Below are 27,054 nucleotides of genomic sequence, written 5' to 3'. Positions count from 1 at the left end.
GCCTGGCCCCTCCATCTTCGTTGCAACGCCTTTCCCTCTTGTGCTAACATGTGGGTTTCTTGGCGGAATATGATCTGAATGCCTCTTCGGATCAAATAGTAATGGATTTTATGACGCCGGACCATAGAGTGCATGCCCCTCACATTCCACGAAAGATAAGTCAAGCCTAATGGGGTTCCCATTGGTGTGGCCTATGGGTGCAACCTTTAAAAAACTTTATCTCCATGACATGCCTGGGCCCCCTTAAAAACCCCAACTACAGAAACATCCCCAACTCCCCCTCCCCAGGACAGGCATCCAACAAAGAGTCTCCGTCCAAACCATAGTGAAGCAAACCATCCTTCAAAAGTAGCTGTAGGGGTGGTCACTCGACAAGTGCCGTGATAGGTACCCCATGACGCCGCTTCCCCGTAACTATTTCAGTTCACAAATCCCTGTCGTCTGCTAGAAGTTCCTCAAAATACACTGCAGGGAAGGCAGAATTCCCCAGCCTTGGCGTCAGTAGTAAATGATGGTGAGCCCCACAAAGCCTCCATGTTGATTGTCATTCCAAGATCATCAGATGAGATCATCAGCTGTTTGACGTGTAATCTTTGGCATATCCGCTCCGAGGCTGTCATTGTCTCTGCGGTCAGGCGAGGTCTCCGACCTACTAATGTGGCGACCACTTCCACTTAGAGGAGAACCAGGGCTTTTTTGACTGTGTGATATCACCGCCTGAAGTGCCTTGCGATGTTCCAGGCTGCGTTCTCGAGGCGAAGGAGTCTTGGTTTTAGCTCCCAGGGTACGAGGCCTATGCTGCGGGGTCCCAATTGCTGGAGTATGACGACCCCTTGGGCCCCGGGTGTCAAGCCAGTCCCAAGCATCTTGTGGTGTGTCAAGGAAACAAGTTCCCGTCGGGTCTGCCACTCTGAGCCGGGCGGGAAATAGCATGGCATAGGGCAAGTTCAAGCTGCGTAGTTTGGCTTTGGCACCAGCAAAGGAGGCTCTTCTGTGCTGCACTTCCCTCGTGAAGTCTGGGAAAATCATGATGGTGCTATTATCTATACGCAGGTCCTTCTTTTGGCGGGCACTCTGCAAAATGTGATCCCTGTCTCGGAAGTGTAGGAGTCTGGCCACAACGGGACGGGGAGGAGCCCCTGGCTTCGGTGGTTTAGCTGGAACTCTGTGCTCCCGTTCCAGGGCATAGAAGGACGATAGACCCGTTGGAGCCACTTCAGTCCTGAGCCAGTCTTCCAAGTATTGGACCATGTTTGTCCTCTCCGATTTTGCCGGTATTCCGACAACTCGGATATTATTTCGTTGCGACCTCTCTTCACTGTCCTCAGCCCTCATTTCCAGAGTTTTCACCTTAGATTCCAGGACAGTGAGGGAGCGGCGCATTCAACTCTTTTTTATTACTGGACACTCTGTTCTTGAGTTTGCGGTGTTCATCTTTGAGCGGGTTGAGGTCCGTTTCGATAGCATCAATTTTGCCCTCCAACTGGAGGCTGTTATGGCCTGTATGATATCAGCGAGGGTGGGCTTGCGAGATGATGGGGTTCCCGCTGTTTCAGGCTTCCGCTGTGTTCTCCCCATGTCCCAGTCGTGGCGTAGCGACGTGATGCCGACTTGAGTCTTGTGCTTCCTGCAGTCAACACAGTGGGATTCTACCAGTTCCTCCAGGTCACCTCTGTCACCACTCGTACGCCCGCTCCGCAATCAAGATACCGCCACTGTCCCGGGCTGGTTCGCCCACCGCAGGAGTCGAGGGCCGAGTTGTCCCACTGATACAGAAACCCCCCTCTTAGAGGGTCTTGGAAGCAGTCTTCAGCACCCTCCCGAAGCAGCTCGTCTCCAGTACTCCCAGCAACCGTCTTCTATTGGCTTATGGTAAGGATAGGCCACTCACCGGGTTTTGGGCAGCCGGTGTCCAGGTGCACTCCCTTCCCCAAAGGTGATCCCACAGTGCTCTGTCACTAGTTGTAGGGCAGTCCGTGCTCTCGCCGCATAGTTTTCGGTTGCTCCCCTCCTGTTTGGCGGTCAGTGTGCCTGATGGGCTGGTGGGGGTTCGCTGTGCAGGGGCCCACGTTGTTGGGATGCAGTCATCACAGCTATTCAGCGCCTCCCTTTACTAGTGCTTTTATCGACAACAGTTCATCTCAGCCACTCTCCGTTAGCTTATGCAAAGGGAGGGACACCTGGCACCACCATTACATGGGTACACCCTACTCGCCAAACAGTGGCCTTACCGATCTCCGCTACTGGTTATAGGGGCAGATGAGTTCCCTGCGATGTTAGTTCTAGGTGTCCCCTTGGACCCTGGGGGTCAGGACTCCTATTAGGCTGGAGTAGGCTCAGTAGGCTCACAGCGCCGCTCACCCCCTGGGTGTCCACCAGTGATCTGTTCCTGTGGGCTGGCCATCACTATGTGCAATACCAATTACGGCAATGTAGGTAATTGAAAGCTCCCCATCAGTGGACACCTCCCAGCAGGGGTCTGGTTCAATGCGTTCAAGCTCTTTTCTTTGCGGGCCCAGTCTGGTCTCACACCATTAATTTCCCCAACCAACGTCCCCGGGATCAGTAGCTCTAGTGTCTCGAGTGTGGCGTCGCTTTCTCAATGCCCCCTGACGCTATACACCAAACTTCCGAGCTCCCTGGGTGGGCAGGGACGTCCCCTCGTCGCAGCGGTCGCTGCTGGATAATTATGGCACAGCCGCCATCTTGCAAGCGGCCCTGATTTCCTCCTTGCGGCCCTACCAGATAGGGTTTCTCGTCAGCTACATGGGCGAGAGTGGGCTCCCCGGATCTGGTTCCCCGCACTGCTGCCCTGGTCACTGCGCGTAGAGCCACCCCCTGCACAGGCCTCTCCCACACCGGTCACTGCAAGTTTTCTCGTTCACAGCGCCGAGGCATCTGCGGGCCACAGCAGGTAGCTCCAGCCCTCCACGAGCTTCGTCGCAGTTCACAGGCACTCCCCAGGGTCTCCGGGGCTCCGCAGAGGATCAGGTTTGTTGTACTGTGACTACGGCCGTTTGAGGCCCGCAGGGCTCGGGCGCCATTTTGCGTGCTCTCCCAGCAGGGCACATTCGCCGCTCTGCAGTCAGGTAGAGCCAGCCTGGTTTGCGGCCGTGTCTCCCCTCCAGTTAAACTTCCAGGCTCACGTCGGGGCGGTATGGGTCCTGCGGGTGAGCGTTGTAGCTCCGACGGATAGTTACGACCGCTGTGCTCTGCCAATCACAGCCCGGTCGCCATCTTGCCGCTTCGTCGCACTTGTCTGCAGGCTTCGGAAACTGCCTCGTAGAGCAGCGAAACGGGCAATTTGAATTCACTGCCACAGCTTAATCATACCGGGAGTCTCTCGGGCGAGGAATCCGCCTTCACCGCACTTTTGGGGGTTCAGGATATTGAAGGCTGGGGAAGCGGCGGTCGGAGCTCTCTAGCTCGCGTCTGCTCTCATCGGCTGCCTCCTCATACTGGGAGACTCCTCATAACCTCATTTATGTTTTCATGCGCAACAAACTAAAATAAAAAAGACACCATTGTGAAACAAACCAAGCCTCTGTGCTTATACATCCATCCCAGTCTCGGTTGCGGCAAAGAAGGAATTTGGCTCACCATACCGCGCACCGGTGCGAATCCTTGGCATTCAAGGAACAAGAACTGTAATAATGCCACCACTTACTGGTTCTAAAGACAAAGTTTTGTCTCCATTGATCACATCAAGTTACATTATGTGGCCGATTCTAAACTATAGGCCACGAAGAGTTCTTGGTTGTTCCCAAACTCCTCTCGCTAACATACAGGAAATTCCTCTACAGCTTGTGAGCAAAATCAAAGCTGTTTCTCCCCATCTGGGGGAGCGGTGGATGAACTTCAATAAATTCCTAATACCGCTACAAATGTCAGACTTTCGACAGAAATTAGTGCTGTACTTACTACTGCGTCTCCTGCAGATGACGTTGATTATACTGATCCACCCCTTATGGAATCTACCAGTTCTCTTAATGCACCTGTGGCTCCTGTTTTTCAACAAACTGCTTCTGGTTATTTCGTGGGAACAGATAATTTTTTCATCCAACTCTTTTGACAGTTCCACCGTCCTAGAACCTCAGCCTACACACGCCTGTGTTTTCCTTTCATGGCTGAAACCCACTTATCTGGTCCGTCGTTGGATATATGTTTGGATAACCTTTTCTTTGGTTTTCCGATTTCTTTGGATTGGATTCATGACCGTTTTATTCTTGCTAATAAATGGCCATCACCTTCCAGAATGCTCTGCCACAGAACTGGTCGACGAGGTGTTAACTCCTCACTCATCTTAACGTAAACTGAAAAAAGACTTGTCCCTTGTGAACATTTCAGCTGTCTCAGTAACTGATGGAATTTTTGGGAATAAGGTCCCCTGTGATATTTTCGACCCTACAGAAATAATGCATATTCGTTACGTTGTTAAGGTGTATATGGTTGGTGATATTGTACCTGGGTTGCATTCTGACGATTGGGATGTTGATACTATAAACTCCATGCTCTCTGAGGTGTAATATTATACTGTTTTTGAAAGTGAAGACTTGTATCTAAGTTCTGCTAATTATGGTGAAATGTTCTGTTATCATTATAGACATCATTATTTACATTGAGCTAGTGTCCAATGCACACTTTTTAATTACACACAATGGGAGCATTGACCAGCTCCACCACAGGGAGCTCAAAAACATATAGAGATAAATTCACATATTTTTCTGGCCATGATCCATTAGACGCAAACTCTTTTTCTTTCAAACTTATCCCTACACCTGCAAAAAAATATATGTTGACACAAACCAAGCTAATATAGATAGATTTGTTTGGCAAACAGTTATCCTTAAAAGGCTATGAGTATTGGAAGGGTATAATTGACATGAAATCAATTTGTGGTACCAAACATCGGAAGGTTCAGGAAACAGACACCTTATTTAGAGCCTGTTTGATTACAAAACAAATGATTTTTCTAAATTACACGGTTCAACAGACTACTTGTCTAGGACTTGCTCAAATTAAAGACATGAATTTGCCCAGCATTTCTTCCATTGTCCGGCAACATTTAACAAATTATAGTGAAGAACAGCTCAATAGTATGGTGCAGAATGGTCCATTTTTTATATACGTTATTGTTTTTTTTGCCATTTGTGAAACATTACAAACCTGTAGAAGAATTAAAACCTAAGGGGGAAAATGGAAGAATGGGAAGGGATGGGGAGTGAAAGTCCAGGGTAATCGAGACACCAATAGAAAGTAAGCAAAAGATGTGAACACAAAGGGTAATTGCGCCACATTTGTACATAGGGTAATGAAGTACAGTCAGTAGTTAAAACATGAAGAGAGCCATTAAAACATCATGACAAAGTAACGTTACTAGCAGGATAGGTTATGGTCGCCCCTCAGGCCTCATGTTCCAGTTCTCCATCGTATAACGAGAGGCCCTCCATACGGGCGCGCCACAGGAGAGTGGGTGTTACAATGGTGGGGTTCACCTTTGACCTGTCTCTCTTGACATACATCTTAAAGGGTGACCAAATGCACTCAAATTTAGATACCTTGTCCGCAACCAAAGCAGTCAGTCATTCCATAGCATAAATGTGCCATATCTTAGTCCACCACAGAGCCAAACTAGGCAGGAGGGGGGCCTTCCAGGTCTGAGCTATTGTAAGCCTAGCCACGAATAGGAAGAAGGTGAGTAATTTTCCCAGAGAGGTTGTTTATTGATAAGCAGAATCTTCCACTGCCAGAATGCTACATTTAACGCCACACTTTCACGTCCAAACGGTTGGTTATTGTGGCCAGTGGACACAAATGGTTGTTATTTTCATTTTTTGTTTTCTACTCAGGGGTTTAAGGCAAACCGACCCACCCTCGCTATTCCCATTCTCAACACTCGGGCATAGTCACCACCTATTCGATAGGAAAATTTCACCCTCCTGTCCGATGACAGAGACCTATTTAATTTCTTGTTGGAACCTGAGCCTTCACATTCTTAAAGATTCATTTATGCAACTTCCCAAATGGAAGCAGCTGCGTGTTTAAGGCAAATTGATCAAGATAATTTCGATAAAGTACTTGCTGTTATAGCATTAATACGCGGTCTTCTCGCATTTACAGTTTGAATAACATTGTATGGTCTGTTATTGATATTTTGCAATATGACATGTCTTTATTATACCATGGGCAAATCAGCTTAGATGTATCATTCAGTTTAGTTGGACCCTTCAGGTTCTTAAAAATTGCCACGTGCCATGGCGTTACCTAAATTCTAAGCAGCTTTTCTTGCCTTTCAACCTTACATGTAAACAGCAACTCATGGCCAAAAACAATGCCACTTACACATTGTTACATATAGAGAATTTAGAATAATTGCCCTTCTCTGAAGCTGAAATACCCTCCACGGTATAGTACATGGTGTAATATCTTTGCCAATTTCCACATTCCAGTTCACTTCTTGCATGAAACATTTCCCAGTAGGTAGATATGAAACCCAGGGAGGGAGCTTTATTCATGAGTTGTGTTCACTTCCTTTTGATTATCAATGTGAACGGGCAGGCAAATAAGTATTCTTTACAGGAAATTAATGTGACTCTTTTATCAGCCCCACACTTTTTTGTAAACACGTTACCATCCATGGAGCATGTGATACTTTGGTAGCAAATTTGCCCTGTTTTTTAAAAGGAATACCAGGCCCTTCAATTCTCCCCCTTATTACTGTTCTTTATAATGGCAGTTATTTAATTTTAAGCGACCAAGACGGTTGTGGAATAAAGGCTGGAATCCTTTCCGTTTGAACTGCAGGTTGCAAGGACATCCAGTGAAATGCAGTCACTTTTAAGCACAAATCTTCAACTGCATTTTGTAAGCTTGCTGATTGAATTATTAATGTTTCTAATACTGCCAGTTTAACCCAATTTTTTCAAACCATCGGGACTGGCTTAATCAGTACCTTTCAGAAAATCTTCAGAGTGATACTGGCGTTCATACATTCCCTGTTTTTGGAGACATACCCTTTGTGTTATTCCTCATTTGCAGCGTTTTGGTTCTATTTTTGCCACTCCGCTATGGATATTCCATTTCGAAGCCCATTGGTAATGGAATTACCACTGGTCCAGCTGTACTGTGAGGGATGATACAAAACTTTGGAGTCCCTCTTCTCCAGGAACTGAACACTGACTGGTCATTGTCATTCCGACCCACCTGGTTTACCTGCGCACAACCCATGTTTCATTGCCTATGGTGTCCCTTCGAGTGGGCACTTGATATTTACCTTGCGCTGCAATTGCCTGTTCCTATGAACATGAACCTGTTGATGAGTCCGATGATTTCCGAACTCAGGCTCTGATAACACGGATGCAGGATAACAAACTACTTCCTTTGCATCGGGTGATAACGACGATCATGTCTGTTATTTGGAGCTTTTGAATGGGGCTCTTCAGGAATCATCGTCTGCAGAGACTGAATCCATTATATATTCTCTAAACATTGATAATGTGGAAAAAATCTTGGGTGCCCCTGTCTCAACCTAATTCAGCCACCTTTTTGTAATTTTTAGATTCAGCTCATATCTTTGAATATTATGCCTATTAGCCTAGCATTACATTTGCTTAGTGTGTGACATTTATTATTTTGTTATTCGCTAAGTTACTTTCCCGACCAAGGAGGGGATGTAGTGATGTGTCTTCTGGGCCCACTTTAGTTCTCCCTTTGTTTAGCGTATTAGATGTTTTAGGCTGCCTTTGCCTTGCACAGCCGCGTATAACACATTTGTTTTCATGCCATTATTTTAGGAATACACTCTGCATGTTGTTTTGTTATTCAGTGATTCTTCTGGAGAGTCATTCTGCACGTTTCGTAAAAGGTTGCCTGGAATTGAATAACAACATAATGTACTTTTTTCTTTTGCCCGGTCCGCAACAGCTCCTAACGAGTTAGACATAACAGTATCACAGCTGCAGATTTCCAACACATTAGTTTTATTATAAATATTATATAAACTGTGTCTGTCCCCTTGGGGACTGAGAGGAGAATTCTGGCAGATGAAACTGTCCTGGAATGAACGCCCTTTGCAGCCTGACATGCAGCTTTGCGTAAACGGAGGTTACACCTATGATGGAGACCACTGAACCATGTATTCCTGGTATGAGGTCTGTTGCTAATCCCAGAGATCACCAATATATCCCTTTGCTTATACAGTAAGGATAGGCATAGACAGATAGATAATTTGCCATGGTGGGGTTGTTTATTTGATACAGCCTGCTAGTAATCCTGATTATGTTGGTTAGTTGTATTTGTCTACTTATCGCAGCACATTCGCTTTCTAATAGACTTCGATAGTTTCAATAAATATATTATAAACCTTCCTCATGTGTTTCTGTTGTTTACTGTGGGCATGTGTGAGTGAGAAGCGAAAGGAGATGATCCGTTTCCACGGTTCCCTTGGGGACTAGAGGATCATGTTCTAGGTAGCCAAAATCACCTGCTATTTTGGGAAGGTTAAGAGTTCAGGTGAGGCACTGTGAGCTAGCCAGGATTTGGATACTGATGTTTTAGAGAGACTCAGTCCCTACATTTGACGTCCTGTCATCCCAAGGTACAGTTCTGCTTTACCAGCAGAATCCCTGCTGCAGTGTATGTTCCCTGTGTCCATGGGGCACTGATCCTAATTATTTAGGCATCCTTTTATGTGTTTCCAATGTCTCTTTACTTTGTCTAACTGTCTATGACCCTCAGCTCTCCACTGACTGTCTCCTAAAGTCATCCTGATATTGTGTATACATTTTTCCTTCTAAACTGGAGCCTCTGCCCCCCCACCCTTGGGCCTATATTCCGATGTTGCTATTTGTGGTTTTGCTTCCTTGCCCCATGACTCTCTCCTATCTCTGTGTCTACCTGTTACTACCTCTCTGTATGGCCATGACTTTGTGACTTTAATACTTGCCTCAGTAATCTACTGTTTAATTATATCCCCCAACCCCTATAGGTGTGCCCACATGTCTGTTTTCCCTGACATCTGCATCTCTAAAGCCTGAGACCCTGTGATACCTTGTCCCTGTATCTGCACAGGCCAGGTCCCTACGTCTGTGTCGCCATGTCCCTGGATCTCCCTACCCTATCCCTGTACCCCATTGTTTGTGCTCCTCTGTCACTTTATCTTTTCCTAGAGTATATGTCCTCTTTCTCTCTGTGCCCCCAGCCCCAGTGAATGTGCCCCTACCCTTGTGTCCATTTCACGATCTCTACATGCCTCCCAAACTAGTGTCTCTGCCTCCCTTTCCTGGTATTTTTCGCTCTTTCCACAGTTTTTTTCCTCTGGTACTCTTGTGTGAGCGCTCCTTCTCTTGCCTAAAAGTATTTTTCCCTATGTTAGTCTCTTTCTCTCTGCGTTTGCACCTATTTGTTCCCTTCTGTCACCGCCTCTCACTGTCTGTTGCCTATGTACATTTCCCTGCGTTTCACTGTCCTGTTCCTGTGGCTTTTCTCTCCTTGTCTCTTTATATTCCCGTGTCTTTCTCTCCCTGACTGTGCCTTATAACTGTTCGTGCCTCACCACCACCTTTCTGGACACTCAGCCACATAGTCGTGGCTTTTATCACTATCTGTGGCTCCCTGTACTTGTGTCTCTACCTGTGTCTTTGACCTGTACTCATGTCTGCTTCTCAGGTCTCCCTTTCTGTACCTACTAGTCTCCGAGTCTACACCAACTGATCCATGTGTTTCCTTGTCCTTCACTCTTCTTGCTCATCATCCTTGTCAACTAGTTTGTAATGCCTGTTCCAGAGGCTGGACAAGACAAAACTCCTTCAAAAGATTCTTCCAATGTAAAATGTTCCCAAGTTGACTAACAAGAGTGTATGCCCCCCTCCCCTCTGTGTATCCCTGCATTCATGGCCCTGCCCATTTCCTGATTGATCTGCCTGTCAGCCGTACACAGTAAAATGCTTCTCCTAACACTTCATCCTTTTGGGCATTACCTCAGATTTTGAGTGTGTCTCAATGCTGGAAGAGAGTGTCAAGCAATGCATTCCATGCAGAAGTATCTTTTCTGTTGTTGATCTCAAGACCTGCTTGTATTGTTTGAAGAATTTGCGTGTGATTAATTACTTTGAGAATTAAGATTAGGTGTCTGAGGACAAGACATATGATGATTTCAAAGGTTGACACCAACACCATAAGAGACCATTGCCTTTGTAGCTCAACTCCTCCTGTAAACTGAAGTTGCAGTCATGAGGTTTGGGATTTCATGATTCTGCGAAACATATTACATTCGTAAACGATTTCATGCTACTGCAAAAGGGAGTTCCTACCTTGCAAAGCCACTTGTAACACCTCTAGATGCACCCTGGGATTGATGAAGTACCCAAAGCCAAATTCACCAAAAAGGTCAGTTGGCAACAGTCCAAGTTTCTTTCATTGGAGGTTTTGTCAGGGTTCTGGTAAACTTGTACTCGTGTGTTGCCCAGGTCCTAGTAGCTTAGCTCAAAGTTGCATGCTTCTCTGCCATACATAATCTATGCTCTAGATCTACCTTCTCAACCAGCTGAACAGTTACGTTACATTGTATCTCTGCCAAAACAATGGGTATAAAAGTGAACACCGACACCAGGTTGGAAGATGGTCTATCGCAGCCTTCAGCCAGTCTACACAAGGCAAAGCAAACCTTTTACTGGGTTCCTCCATTTAAACCGCCTTCAACTGGACTAGTTTCTAGGTTTACACAATCAACAGGGTCAAAGCCATTTTTGCAAATGGAACGGTCCATCATGCTCTCCCGCTATTTGAGACTGCAAAATCCGGAACCTTTGATTCAAAATATCTCGCCCCAAAGCATCAATCTTCCCAGGGTGATAGAAATATTTCCCAGCATGGTCTGCTTGAGTTATGTTAACACTAAGCGATAGCAAAGGTCCAGCTCCACAGTCTTACGTAGTAGTGGTTGTGGAAACAAAAGTATTGGAAAACCAGAGAAAGACTGCAACTTGTCAATGAGTTAGCTCTGTGCTTTTATGTGTATGTCCAGCCATAATTTGTCCATGATAGAAACTGTTGCTGAGTTTGTACCTTCTGAAGCAACTGAAGAATGGATTTTCTGGACCTCAGAAGGTAATCTGGTCTAATGGCTACGGAGGTCAATCTCAAACCTGGGGAACCGGGTTCGAGTTTCAGCAATGACGCTTAACATCCTGTGATTCTGGGCAAATCACTTAATCTCCCCATGCCTAACAACAGTGTTTGTGTCCTAGTGTAACACAACTAGTGCAAATGTAAAGCACTCTGATACCTTCAGGTCAGGTTTGCGCTATGTAAAACTTGGGGATGATGGAAAGCCATTGTCCCTTCTTAGCACGCCAAGGATTCGACAGAGTACGGCACTCTGGGTTCTCAAGAGGTGCGACACTCCTTCCCCTTCTCGCCGACTCAAGTGCTCACTGACCCACAAGGCTGATTCACTACTCTTACAGGTTCTCTTGGGAACTCCACTGTTAATCTCATGTCACTGTATGCGCTCCCGGCGGCCTTGGAACCCAGCTTTCGAGCTGCAATGGGGACATTGTCCACCCTGCCTCTGGGCCTGACCATCATTGGGGGAGACTTTAACGCTGTCCCTGAAACCACAACCGATGCCACTGTTGTCTCGACTTCCCATAGGAAAGGAGGGAGCAAACGCTTCAAGGACTGGGCCTCCGCACTAGGCCTTTGTGACATCTGGCGCACCTGGCACCCGCAGACGCTTCAATACATGCACACATCGGCTGCACACCACACACACTCTCACATTGACCTCATCTTTATGCTGGCCCCGGACTGTCGAGCTGTTTCTGACATTCAAATACTGGTGCGCGGAGTGTCTGACCACTCCCGTCTCCTTCTGAGGGTGTGAGGTCCCACAGGGGGCGCTACGACCCATGTGGTGACTAAACACATGGTTCCTTCAAGACTCAGAGTATAAAGAGAAATTGGGAGAAGAACTAAGCACTTATTTTCGTATGAATGAGGGCACAGTGCATTTGCAGGACACACTGTGGGATGCGGGTAAGACCACAATTCTGGGATACGCGAAAGGGTTCCTCAAACACGAGTGACAGGTCCAAGACCACCAACTATCCCAGCTTGAAGCTCTAGCCCTCCGCTTGTAGCGCACATGGTTGCGGGGGAGGGAGAAAAGGAAAGCCGCCAGCTGCAACTTGTGCGCAAGGAGATCAAAAGTAGCTCCCTTAAATCTGCCAAACTGGTCTGGAGGTCCTTGGTGGCCAGGGTCTATGGATGGGGAGATAAGAGCAGTAAATTGCTTTATTGGCTCGCCACCCACTCCATTGCCAACCGCATTGTCCCTGAAATCTGCAATGCGCAGGGACAAATCTCTTGCACTCCAGTGGCAATTGCACAGGCCTTTGCGGCCTATTTCGAGGAGCTGTACTCAGCAGATCCCTCACATCAATTAGAGAACAGCTCCGCCTTTTTGCAGGATAAGCCCCTTCTGCGACTTTCCAGGGCAGAGAGCACAATCCTGGAGAAACCCATCATAACCGAAGAAATTGGGCACGCTATCTCCTCACTCGCCACCCATAAGACTCCTGGTCCAGATGGGTTTCCCGCGGAGTATTATGCAGCATTCTGGGAGACCCTGATCCCGAGACTCCATGCCCTCTTCGAATAAACTATAGAAAGGGGTGCCTTCCCAGCAGCCACAGACATTAACACCATTGTGGTCATACCCAAGATACATCCCCCACCGCCCTCCTGTGCCCAATGCCGTCCAATTTCTCTTCTCAATACAGAGGTCAAAATCTACGCAACTATCCTTGCCACCCGCATGAAGCGAGTGCTCCACACCCTCATCCACCCCAACCAGTGTGGCTTCATGCCCAACTGCAGCATGAGACACTGTCTCAGACGCCTACCGTTTGTAATCGCCCACCGTAGTCACCTGACACCATACTTAGCTCTAGTGCTGCTCGATTTTGAAAAGGCCTTTGACATGGTTAACTGGCGTTACGTTGAAGAGGTGTTGGACAGGGCAGGATTCAGACCCTCCTACCAAAGGATGGTGAAGGTCTTTTACTCCACTCCATCCACTAGAGTCCTCCTAAATGGCATACTTTCGGACGCCTTTCTGATTGCGAGGGGGACCCGCAAGGGATGCCCGCTTCCCCTCTCTTATTCGCCCTTGCAGTCGAACCCTTGGCATGTCTCATCCGCAGTGATGACCAGATCCAGGGTTGGCACTGGCAAGGGTCTCACAAGGACCGGATCGCCTTATACGCTGACGACGTCCTCCTCTATCTGGCGGACCGGCCCGGTCTGGACCAAGATCTCTCCACATCCTCCGCTTGGTCGAGAAAGAATCGGGGCTACATCTTAATCCGGACAAATTCACGGTGTTGCCTCTCCATGTCTCTAGGGAGTGTGTGGATTGGCAAACCACTATTCCCTTGCGTAGGCTCTCATTCAGATATTTCGGGATCTGGGTGGCACTCCTTCCCGAATTGACCTGGTCCCTTAACCTCTCCCCACTCCTCAAGAGTGTCAAGGATGACCTCCACCACTGGCAGACTCTTCCGCTAAATCCCATGGGCAGAGTCGCACTTTTTAAAATGATGGTCCTCCCCAGTCTTTTAAACACCATTCAAAACCTTCTGCTCCACCTCCCTTGCAGCTGGTTCCGTGACCTAGACGGGGAAATCACGACCTTCCTCTGGGGCGGGGTGAGATCGCGCCTGGCCCTCACAACATGTCAACAACCCACATACGACGGGGTTATGCAGATGACAAACCCATTTCTGTACTACTTAGCCACTCACCTGGCAGTGATCCACAACTGGTTTAATGGCGGATGGTCGGACCCAACCTATCGCCTGCCGCTAGAAAGCCTTGGATTCTCTAGAGTCCATGACATGCTTTACGGAGCCCCAATCCCACGCACCTTACCAGCCGTTACCTGCACAGTCCTCCGGCATGGCGCGCTGCACTGCGCCACATCCACTGGGACACCAAACTCTCACAGCAGACACCGTTGTGGCATGGCACTTGGTTTACGAGGCGTCCCAACACTACCAGGGTTCCAAAAATGGGATTTAATTGGCATAACTTGTTTGGGGGATATCTGGAAAGGAGAGCACCTTTCCTCCTTCCGGGACCTCCAGCAGACGAATTCCTTGCACTCCACCCAGTTCATTCGCTACCTCCAACTGCGACACACCCTGACCCTCCATGTCCCTGACCACACGACCATCCCCTAATTCAGCCCATTAGAGGCCAAACTCCATATGGGGAACTTGGGAAAGGGGGGGATATCCCAAATGTATTGCTCCCTGATCAACAACACCTCATCAACACTAGAACCTCTCAAGGCCTGTTGGGCTCGATGGCTTGGTCCTCTTGAGGAGGAAGATTGGAGATATGCCCTGATGGCCCCTAGGACACTCATGATGTCCGCTAGGCTTTGCTTTATTCAAATCTACTACCTTCATTGTGCATATCTTACCCTACTGCGGCTCCACAGGGCAGGCTTCCTCCCAACCCCACATTGCCTGCGCTGTAAAGCAGAAATAGCCGACTTCCATCACATGGTTTGGTCCTGCGTCATCCTCGCCAAATACTGGACATCCATTTTGACTGAATTGAGTGAAGCACTGGGATGGGAGGTCCCCCTTAATCCTTGTGCCCTCCTCCTGGGGGTGATGGACGGACTGGATGGCTCCCGGGGTGAACATTGTTCCTGGGGACAGCCATTCTCATAGCCAAAAGAGACATAGCAACAGCTTGGAAGGACTCGATGCCTTCCTCCTTAACTGAATGGCGCAGGGGCGTAGATTGGTGCGCCACCCAAGAAAAAGCGGTCTACGAAGCAAGGGGGTGCCCAGCTAAACATGAACGTATAGGGGGCAAGGGTTGGGACCAGTGGTTTGATCGTCCGTCGTACGGGTGGGCTGATATCTCATGCGAACAGAATGGGGAAATTACTTGTAACTATATTGAAATACCTGATATGTTAAAATGGTGCTGTGTCTACGTTGCTGTTATTCTTAAAAATGCCAATAAAGTTGGTTATAAAAAAACAACTTGGGGAAAACAAAACATCTGCTCTTCAGGCGTTTCTAGATTAACAAAGGCAGCCAGTGCAAATAATGGATCATTGTTTCTGTGCACACATTCCTCGCTCAGAACAGGATGCTTGTGTTTGGAATTTCAGGATAAAGTCGTAGACCTACCATTTGAATTCATCAGTCCCTGGAATGTGCAGAACGAAGGCGAGTAACAACTCATTAGGTTCTATAATAGGCTAGCAGTCTTTTGTCAGTACTTTAAGGAAGAACAGATTTCCTCCCAAGCACAAGCCTTCCACACTATCTCCCACTTCTATGGGCACTACTAAAATGTTAATCTGCCTCTTTTTGGGTAATCAAGGAATGTTATTTGCGGTTGAAGGGGAGAAAGGACGAGGAGAGGGGACGCAGGCTATTGTTCTTTCACAAAAAGTGGCCTGTCATTATTATCAATGGGTTCTGAATATGGTATTCACTAACTTGTTGCATCACCTCAAAATGTTCAGAGATATTCTTCAAAGATTGTACATGAGATACAAACTTTTTTTGCGTTTACGAGCTATCAGGCTTATCCTAGATCATTGAAAGTACCTGCTACTTTTCCTCAGGTAATTTATCGCCTTTCAAAATACAAGGGGAATCAGGCTTATATTAGCCTTATAATACTTAAACAGATTTATCTTAATATCACATTTCCCTTAGTGACTCTGGCACAAATTCTGAAAATGTTGCACGACAGGGAGTGTCTTGCATTTAACTTCCAAGATGCCCACTTTCATATTCCCACCGCTAAAGAACGTTGACAAATCTTCAGTTCCCAATTAGGGGTTCCAGCTACCAGTACAGATGCCTACATTAAGCTTCAACTCAGCCCAAAGCGTTTTCACTGAGCTGTTCCATCTAATGGGCTGTAATCTCTGGAATCAAGGTGCTTTTGAACCTTTAGCTCATAACGGCTAAAAAAAGCAGTCACTGAACGACCCAGAACATCAACCGCGCAGCTCCCTTCTTAAAGTAGATACCCTTAATTCTTGACTGTTTTCCATTTTTCCATTACTAACTTTGTTGCTACCTAATGTTGGTGTACACACGGAGTTGTTAATGGCCTTGTGTTCTGTCTGAAAATGAGCCTTGCACTACTATGTCTCCCGTCAAACTAGGTTTTGGAACCAGTCTCATGATTGCTTCAGTAATCCAATCTGACCAAATATCTGGACTTTCAGTCACTAGTTGAGGAAATTACCGTGATGACTCAATTACCTTAGAACAGTTTGAGCACTAACTGCTAGGTTGAGAATACTCTCACTCAGTTCTACCCCCCTGAAAATGGTGCTTCAGATAATCACCTGGCGCTGAAAGTGATCTTCTTGACTGAAGTAGTTTTTCTCTTTCTACAAAAAGATTAGGTGACCCACTTTTGGCTGCCAGAGTTTTGTGGGGCCCAATACATATCCTGCAACATACTCCACACCAGGGGTATCCGCGCCTCATCCCTGGGAATATACATTTTCTTGACCTGTTGATGCCTGCCCTTTCACTTCTTTCTGAAAGTTCACAAAGAGCATCTTCAAAATGACTCTTTACTTTGTGTGGCTGGTCTTGGGTATTATGAATGTGGCCTCCAAACATGCCTTCGTCTCCCCTTCCTTCATTGTCTAGGTTTTAGACAAATACTGGGGGCCAATATGCTAAGATATACTAAAATACTGGCCGGAAAAAGTGGTATCAAATTGCATGTGGTAAAAAGTCAGTTTGCAAAATAAGGACTAGTAGGGAGTCACAGAACGACCTGCCTAATGAATATTAGGTAGGCTGAAATCTGTGACACCTACCATTGGCTGCAAGCACAGGATGGTGTCCTGAAAGAGAAGACGAGCACCATCCCTGTGACTACACTTCAATTTGGAAACCTTTTTAAAAAGCAGCCCGATTTCGAAAATATGTCTAGTACATACAAATCTTTTCATCGGTTGTAAACCCTCTGATTTGGAGAATTATAGGGTTTGAGACCTGTAAGAAGCTTTATACATTTGGCCCTCTGTCCCATATCTTCTGAGAAGTGTGAATGGCACCACCATAGAGTCACTCAAGAGGTTGCTGTTTTCCACAAGGCTGGGACACTGAAGAAAGCCAAGCTGCTCTGACATGCTGTGGAAGAAACAATTGTAAGGTGTTTGGGTTAAGATGATATGAGTCCTGACCAAAAGGGTAAAATTTTAGGCCAAGAAGACAAAGGCATTAGAGATGATTGTGTGGAGAAAGGGAGCATTTCTTCTGAGCCAGTAGGACGTTGGAGCTAAGGAGTCCTAAACCAAATAGAAGGTAACTGCTTTGCTAGGGGTTTAGAACGTGCAGGGGGTATCGGTGTGCTGAGCCTGCATTACCCTAGTTCAAATTGACATTCTCTGCCTTTGTAGGAGCACTTATCGCCCGTTTTCCTTCCTGAGAGTGTCACTGTACCTTGCTTGTGCAATTCAAAAGATATCACAGTGGTAAGATGTCATTAAACCCCAATCTTAATTCCTGGCACCCAAGCAACAGCGGTAAAGCAGTGAGTCCAATGTGTTTGACCATTTCCCATGGATGTCCCACCATCCCGAAATTTCAGCCACCACTAGCTGTTCCCAGGATTTGGTTCCATATGTACGAAGGCATTTTGCTTTTCTTAACAGTGCAAATCGCTATTTCAGGCTGTTAGGAATGCAAAATGCCATTTTGGTATGTACGAAAGGCATTTGTGGTATCGCAAAATGCGATTTCTACCTTGTAGAAATCACATTTTGGAAAACGCTAAATAGGAAATCCCTAATATGTGTTTGCTATTTGCAAATCGTTAACCGCTTGTACAAAGGGTTTTCTAATTGTGACTAGTTGCAAAATGAGCATTTAGGAAATACTAGTACCATTGATTCAGATCAGGATGTAACCAGATCCAAACTATAAAAAGGCACACAAACTGCTTCTGGCTCTTTCACAATGGTGGTTTTGTACATTCTGGCGAGGACGATGAGGGTTTGGCTGTGAGGCAGGGGAGGAGGAGGAGACAGGAGAGGGTATTTAGAGTGAGGGTCTTCCTGTTTGAACAGACAGAGGAGGAGAATATTGATAGATACAGACTAAGTAGTCAGGTAATACTCAATTTATTAGCTGAGTTGCGACTTCAGCTACAGGCCCCAACACTCAGAAGCTATGCAGTACCACCACATGTGCAGGTATTGTGTTGCCTACACCTCTTAGCGTCGTGCAGTTACCAGGGGGTCTTAGCAGTGGCAGGGGGAGTGTCACAAAGTACCTTTTCCAGGTTCTTTTGAAGGTTCCTTGACATCATGATAAGCAAGGTCAACCAATATATATGAATTCCCCAAAGTCCCCCAATCATTGCAGCAAACCAAATTGATGTTCTACAGGGTAGCACAGTTGGCAATGTCATTGGCTGTGTTGATAGCACACATATTGCCAAATGCCCCCCGCAACTGAATACATATACAGGAACAGTAATAGCTCACACTCATTCATGCAGGTAGTGTGTGACGCCTCCTGTATCATAAGAGACCTTGTGGCTAGATTCCTAGGCGGCACCCACGACTTGCTCCGCCACAGTGCAATAGAAAACCGACTGGCACAGGATGGTAAGAGAATCACATAATCTATGACTACAGTGGCCAGGACTTTGTGTGTAATGTGACGTAATGGTTTACCTTCTCAGGCTCTTAAGGTGGCAGTGCGTATGCCTTCCATCCCTGGTTACTCACACCCTGCCTGATTCCAGGGACAAGAAGTGAGAGGCAATACAATGAGGCACACAGGGCAACACGCTCAATCATTGAGAGGTCCTTTGGGATCCTGAAGTCCCGCTTTTGCTGCCTCCACAAGATCGGCTGGGCACTACTGTACAGACCGGATACATGCTGCAAGATAATCGCCACTTGTGCCCTACTACACTTTATCTGCATGACATCCCCATAGAGCCTGAGTCTGACTCTGATGATGATTTACCACTACTACATGTGCAGCAGGAGGGTAAATGTGCAGCAGAGGGATGTGCACAACGTACAGAAATAACCAACAACTTTTTCTGAGGTAAGGGATTCTAAAACATCCTAGAAACGAGACATCACACATGATGGTAGTGCTTGGTGCTCAACTGAGTGACCACCTTTTTTTCAGGTGACTGCAACATTGTTGCAAGCAAGGACCAAGTGCATCCCTGTGGATGATACATTGTAAAAAGAATAACGATAAAGAAAATAAGGGAAAACAAAGGCAACTCATTCCACTGAGTGCATAGAGAGTCACTTTTTACGGCTTCTGGGGTTTGGTGCTTTGTCAGCAGCACTTGGTTATGGGACTATTGACGAGTCATTGCCAAACGTTTTGCGGTAAGAACACCTTGTACTGCATGGCCTGTGAAGGGGTATGCCACTGAGGCTTGAGCCCTCCTTGCTGTCAGGTAGGGCTGGGATATTGGGGATGCAGAGGTTGTTGGTCTGGGTGTTCGCCAGTGCTCTGGTGACCTGCATTAGCCCACGGGCAACGTCCTTACAGCAGTCAGCAGTCCGCCTTGCCAGCGCTGTAGTTTGACCTGCCAGCTGGTTGATAGCCTGGGGGAAAGTATCAAACCTTGCCAGATACTGCCTGTGCCTCTGCCCCTGGACACAGTACTCCTTCTCCATTGCTGTTGGCCACCGTTCCTGCACTTTCTCGATGTTTTGCAGCGACTTGGCCATGTGTTGCAGTTGCCTAATGACTGTGCATATCTGCTTTGTCTGCAGGCGCTGTGTGGAGATGATCAGCCTCTCCAGGCCGCCGTATGCAGGTTGTGAATCCAACATGTCGTCTGACACAGTCCAAGGATGGACTTCTGGGGTGTGGCCTCTGCACCTTCGCTGTGTCCTGCTCTCGGATGTTGTGGGGTCCCTGCACTGTAACTGTCCCTCATTGCTGTCCTCAAACTCTGGCAGTGAGGAGATGGTGGCTCTCCTGCCAGTTGGAGCTGGGGTGATGGGCTGAGAGGATCGTGGTGCCATGACCTCAATGACCACCTCACTGTCAGTAGCTCCTTCAGCTGCCACATGTCCTGACACGTCCTGGCTGAGATCTGTGGAAATGCATGTATATATTTTGTGTAAATAAATGGTTAATGTTTGTGCACAATATTGTTGTCACTCTGTTGCATGTGTTTGTGACATGTTAGTGTTGTACAGTTATGTTTCATGTGGTCATCATCTCACAGTACAGCAAGCGAATGATGTGTGCCACAACTCCCATGATGCATTTGCCTGAGTGAGCCAAGCACCTCAATGGAGTTATTCATGCTGTGACATATGTTATATGTATTAGCAGATCTATGTTTGGTAGATAAAGGGTTGATTACTTACCCTGGCTGGTGCCTGCTGGATTGGAGGTGTCTATATCTGGGACTCCTGCTACACTCTCGGGTTCCAGGGTCCCCTCAATGAGCATATCTCAATAGTAGTCAGAGGTGGGGTGTTGTGAGTGTCCTCCACCTGTCCCACATCCTTATGCCATCCTGCTAGCCAGCTACTCCTTAGTACAGGACCTCAGGTCGTACCACCTCTTGCGGATCTCAGGGATGGTCCTCTGTGTTACTCCTAGGGAGTTGGCCTTCTCTAGGATGCTGGTCCGGAGCCACGTTTTTTGGACCTTAAGTACTGTGAAGGATGCCTTCCTGAACAGTTGGTCCATATGGGAGGCACAATCCTCGGTCAGGGCATCAAGCTTCCTATCATAGAACTTGACCTTTCTCTTCCTGCTGCTCCCTGAGCCCTTGTTCCCCTCTACAACAGCCATGGTCTTTCCTGAAAATGGTGTGATGAACTGGCAGCAGTGATGCAGGTGCACTCCTTGCTTCCAGTAGCTTTTTAGGCCTCTGGCTTGTGGCCACACCTTCCAATAAAAAACCCTGTACTGTGACATCATCATTCTGCATCCAAAAAGCTAAGTTTCCTAATTTGTGATTTTTTATTAGGAAATCGCAATTTTAGGATTTCCTAATTTGCTATTTCCTAATAGCGAATCAGAACCCGTAGGAATCGCTATTTGGGATTCGAGGGTTAAATGCATACCATTTTGCAATTCCCAAATAACCATTTCTAGGGATTCGCTATTTGGAAATTGCAATATCAGAATTTTGTACATTTGGGCCATGGCTCCTAAAATTTGGTACCTTAAAGGGAGGGCTAGTCTTGAGTATTATTCTCTTTCCACTACCACTGGTCCTTAATGGAGACTGAGCAAAAGGGAACAGGATTAAAAATGTTTTCCTTCCTGTGGAGCTTGTATATGTGCACCTTGACTTGTTAGAATTAAGAATTGCTGTTGTGCGGCTACGCCAAATTTTACTGTAAGAGTAAATGGCTTAGCTTTCTGCAGGCTCTCGAAAAATGACTTTATCCATTTACAGGCCTATGTAGATGTCTTTCATCAGTAATCAAATGGATTTAAGAATTCAGGTCCTGCAAATATTATCTCTTTGCTATCACACCTTCTCTTACCAGGACTGGAGAAAATGTTCCCCTGAAAGTGAAGCAGTTAGTGAACACTGTTGATTTTTTTCTATTTGTATCATCCTGTTAAAGGCTGCTTCACTGTGAGATCCTATGTATTCTTTTATTCTTTGCCTTTTAGAGCTCAAGTGATTTAAAACTGTGACACCTTGTGACATTGACCTCTTGATATAAGGGACAGCCTTCTTAATCATTTATACCTTGGCAATAATGTTTTTGATGGGATTTAATCATATCAAGGAAATAATTATTTCAGTCTTCAACCAAGATCTACATCTTTGGCTGACATAACTCTGTACAATGTGAATGTTTCCAAGACTCTTACGTTCTATTGGTAATGATTGGCTACCTTTTGGAAGCCAGATCATCTTTTCTTCACTGATAATGGCATTAGCACATGCAGCAAAGTGGCACAATTCGCTGTTGCCTGGTGAATAGGCTAACTGATCACCAAAGCGAGGGTTTCAAGCTACTCCATAGTATTATGGATATTCAGCATAGCTAAAGCAGAATTGGTGGCTTTTTAAAGGTATGTCCCTTAGAACCTCACCTTTTGTACGTATCATCCACTGGGTGCTCTGCCTGTCAAAAAAAAAGGGAGGGGCATTATTTGTATAGGACGTATTTGGCTACTGTACCTGGTTTTGTGTGTGTTTCACACAGATGTTTTGGCTGCTGAAAGCAGCCAAAATCCCCATGTGAAACAAAAGGGAAATGCGTGCAGCAATAGACACAATAACACTGATTGCTGCAAGTTTATTCCCTAAAACCAAGCAATCCACTTTATTTGCTACCTCCTAGAATTACTGGACCCTCCGTGCCATTAATTGGCAATAGGGTTACAGAATTTTCAGTCATTTTTATTATATTTTTCTGCTTTGACTCGACATCTTTTAAATCCAGCTACTGAGTGAAGTGATTGATTTCTTGAAGCTGGAATTATTTTCCAGTCAGAATACCTTCTCTGTTTGAGAAGTGCTTCTCCTGTGGAATAAAAAAGGTAGTTTTGGATCCACACATGGTTTGTGTGGTATGCCTTCTGGCTTCCCATTGAAAGAATGTCGAAGAACATATGATAAGAAATGGATGGGATAAATCTCAGAGGGATGCTCCGGGACTTGAAGGCTGACAAAGAGAGAAAAAATGTGAAAAGGCTCGAAGAAATTTCCTTTCACACACCGTCTGGAACTAAGTCCTTACATTAAAAGGATCTTAGGACTAAAGTCGAAGTGGTAAACACGATTGACAACACCACTATCAATGTTGCTCAAGATCTACTTCAAAACCAACATGCACACTTTCTAACTTGGATTTGAGACCTTCAACATTCCACTGCCATAAAGACCAAAGACATTGATTTCCCAAGGACGAAGCATCTTTGACATTGAAGGCATATCGATCACTGTTGACAAGATCTCTATCACAATGGACGTAGAAAAAAATCCACCATCTTGGTCTAGGGGAAAACACTGCTCAACATCACAGAACCTATAACATTAAAGAGACGGCGGTGAAAAAAATTGCCTAATTCACCTTCTCCATCATCCATGGAAATGTCAAGCATGTCTTCACCATCAGCGATCTCAGTAACCTCATAGAGATCTCTACATTCTCCGATACTCTCCATTACTCACGTCACCTCATCAGACCCTTACACCAGGGTTGTATGCTTCTACTCTCTCTTCAACACCAATGAAAAGAAAAACCACAACAGAAAACATTTCAGGACCTACTCAAGCCTTACCAGCTCCTGTCATTCTTTATCCTCATCCCCTAATATTAAACCTTTGAGACCGATAATTTCATTCGGGGACCCTCTACAAGAACCTTTGCAGCTTTATTCACCAAGAATGATGTCCAAGACTACATCAGCATCTCTGATGGGAAGAGCTATCAGACTTTAGAGAAACAAAGACACCCCCCCCCCCCTAAGTTACTTCTAGGTCCAAGAGGAGGGGGGAAACAATTTACAAACTAACAACAAGGCTTATGAACTTAAGTTAGGTTTCTTGGTTCAGGGTGACGATACAGAGCCAGAAAGATCTTCAAATTAAAACCACATAGCAAAAGGCAGTGTAAGCTAATTCTGCTGAGCTTAAATATGTGCTGATTACAAGGCTGGCATCTAGGGAACTCACATTAAGCTTCTCTAAAACGTTTTGTTGTCAATTCTTTGGCAAATCGTCCATGAAAGATCTCACTCATGCTGTCCATGATTTCTCTTTGATATCTCCGCTGGTGTTTCTGTGATGCACTGTGGCTGCCCCACAAACCTTTTTACTTGTAGCATCCAGTCTTTTAATCTATCTGTCTCTGAGGGGGCGGCAATCTCTGGCACTGAGATGTATCTACATCATTTTTGATTCGTGTTTTGGGATCATTAGAGAAGTAATTTAGCTTGGGTAGACAATGCTGATCCGGGCGGAATTTTTGTGGACAACATTTTTAAAAATGGCAGATATGTTGCAGTGATGATGTAATATTTCAGGAACTATGAGACCTATATACTTAATTTTGGTTTCAAAACATAGGTGTTGGGGGTCAGGTAGTCTTATAGAGACAGAAAATAACTCCTCAGAGCCACCCTTCCACCATTTTCCAAAATGGCGGCTATAATAGAGGAAGAAGAGACACATATAGAAATTAAACAAATAATAATGTTTTTTAATCCTTTTTTGTATACACCAAACCATGTTTATGATCTGAATATGACAAAAAAATAATGTTTATCACTCCTGTTTTAAACACATTTTCATAGTTTGCTTTATTTATTTATTTTGGCAATCACTTGTGGTACATTTGCAGAATGTTGAACATTTGAGAAGAGCATATCAACAGGGATATCTTTTTGTAGCACAGGTTTTGAGCTTTAGAAATGTTGTAGGTTTTATCACTCCATCAAGATCTTCCCAACCAAATTCACGCGGATCTTTCTCCACATATGCATGATCCAAAACATTTACACATCTTCTGATCAAGTAGAACGCTCTTTTAATGTTTCCACACACAGAAAATGACATCAGTGAATGGTCACTTAGCGGGGCTGATCTCTTGAGCTCACTGTTCCGAAGATTGTCAAAGGTGTGACAGTCAGAACTCGTTTTCAGACACACACAAGGTATTATTCTATGTCTTTAAAGTCACATTCTTCTTCTCTCTCAGCAAATCCTTTTAGGAACTTCACAGGTTCAGCAGTTAAAGCTTAAACCTTTGTTCAAATTTTGCTCATAGTGTCATCATTCGCACTGCAAAAAGAACAATTGATGGACACAATGCAGAACAATGTCACACATTCACCCCAGTACAGAGATCTGGGCCTAAATCCATAGTTTTTTTGCTCCCCATGCCATTCCAGTTTGAACCCAGCCATATGCAAATCAGTCCTGACCCTGCACCCAATAGAAACAGCCCAGCCTGAACTGCCAGGCCAGGTCCTCCCTGAGCTGGAAACAAGCATCCTAGGCCCGGTTTCGGGGTTTCACCCCTCATCAGCCAGGATAGCATGACTCCAGTGGCATGGAGAGCATGACATTGTTCTGCATTATGTCCATTAGTTGTTGTTTTTGCATTTCTCTAGGTTCAAACTGGAATGGCATGGGGAGCAAAAAAAGATGGATTTAGGCCCAGATCTCTGTACTGGGATGAATGTATGACATTATTCTGCATTCTGTTGTTCTGCATTCTGTCCATCAATTGTTGTTTTTGCATTTGTCACCCCAAGTGATACGGGTATGCCGGCGTTGGTCCTGTGCTCTTCTTGCCACTGGAGTCAAGCTAGACTTGCTGATGAGGGGTGAAACCCTGAAACCGGTCCTAGGATGCTTGTTCCCGGTCCAGGGAGGACCTGGCCTCACAGTTCGGGCTGGAATGTTTCCATAGGGAGCAGGGTCAAGACTGATTTGCATACGACTGGGTTCAAACTGGAATGACATGGGGAGCAAAAAAACGATGGATTTAGGCCCAGATCTCTGTACTGGGGTGAATGTATGACATTGTTCTGCATTCTGTCCATCAATTGTTGTTTTTTGCATTTGTCACCCCCAGTGGGACGGGTATGCCCAGACGTGGGTCCCATGCTCTTAATGCCACTGGAGTCAAGCTAGCCTGGCTGATTAGGGGTGAAACCCCGAAACCAGTCCTATGACTCTTGTTTCCAGTCCAGGGAGGAGCTGGCTTGGCAAGAAAATTATGGATTTAGGCCCAGATCCCTGGGTGAATGTATGGCTTTGTTCTTCATTCTGCCCATCAATTGTTGTTTTTGCATTTGAGAAGAACACTGGGCATCTCTGGGTCAAGTTTCTTGTGCAGGATTAAGTGTCATTTCTCGCCCATTTAATAAAGTATCCATAACTCTGACAATCCTTGATTTATGAACATTGCAACAAGTCTGAGTAGCACAATAATAACATCTGTGTACTTTGACAGTACAAGGACTCGATTGGAACCATTTCGAATAGCCCACTGAATATGTGGCACAACACGAAGGTCAGCTTCCTCCAATATGCTGTTAAATTCTCAAACAATATGGCCCGTACCTTTTGAATATATCTCTGCAGGCACCAACTCCTCATTGACAATCATTCCACTTACAATAATTGGAAATTCTATGTTCACTGGAACATCAGCAGTGTTTTGGCAAGTTAACATCTCCAAGTTCATCTTGTTCGATATTGATGACCAGAACGTATCAAGTTGCCCAGGTAGAGGTGTCGATTTTTTGATGCAGGCAAGATCAATTGTTCCACTTGTAGACATTTGTCTGATTCTGTCACGTTCTTTGACAGAGAGTTCAAGATAACTGTCAAATACAATGTGCAGTTCTTGCAAGGTGCACACTGTCTTTGATATCTGTAGAACATTCTGAACAACCTCGCCAAAGTTTTGCGTGGATGAAATCTTGACCATTTGTAATTGTGACCTATAGTCCACAACAACAGCAGTTTTCAAGGAGGACATCTTTTTTAATGAAATTCTTCAGGGGAAATTTATTTTTCGAGCTCTTGTATAAGTTTGTGCTTTACTGGTTAAGTTGCAGCATCGTCATCAAATAATGTTTTAGTAGAAAGAAGATCATGGAACAGAATTTCCTTAATAAATGCACCCCTAAGGGGAGGAGCCTAGCGCGCAACCAAGATGGCCGCGTAGGTGCGAGGCTCCCGAGGACCTCCGCGACCTCCTGAATTAATCCTGGCGATATCCTGTCCTTGTTGAGGGGACTGTGTCGGTGAACCCGAGCTGAGGCGCCGCCCGTTTTTTGGGCTCGAATCGGACCCCGAACACCGGTGGGAGCATCGATTGAAGGTTGCGGCCTTCTCCTCGCCGGCCCCCCGGATTAGAGTAGTGGGGCGATCCGGGGACGAAGTGAATAACAACGGCGAGCGGGGCTGAGCGACTCGCATACCCCGCACTTTCACTTTCGCTTTTGCACCCTCCTTGCCTCTGGCGGGGTCGGGCTGCGGAGCGGGGTGCGGTGGTGT

At 45.9% G+C, this 27,054-nt stretch overlaps 1 protein-coding gene across 5 annotated transcripts in view; it reads left to right on the top strand.

Annotated features, from left to right (window-relative positions):
- UBN1 (ubinuclein 1) overlaps positions 1 to 27,054 on the top strand; it is a 1,063,877-nt gene that overhangs the window by 258,363 nt on the left and 778,460 nt on the right. The gene's annotated exons all lie outside the window — the stretch shown is intronic.

Source organism: Triturus cristatus, chromosome 10 (assembly GCF_964204655.1).
Source record: "Triturus cristatus chromosome 10, aTriCri1.1, whole genome shotgun sequence".
Classification (NCBI taxonomy): Eukaryota; Metazoa; Chordata; class Amphibia; order Caudata; family Salamandridae; genus Triturus; species Triturus cristatus.
This window is presented reverse-complemented; position numbering and strand designations above follow the sequence as displayed.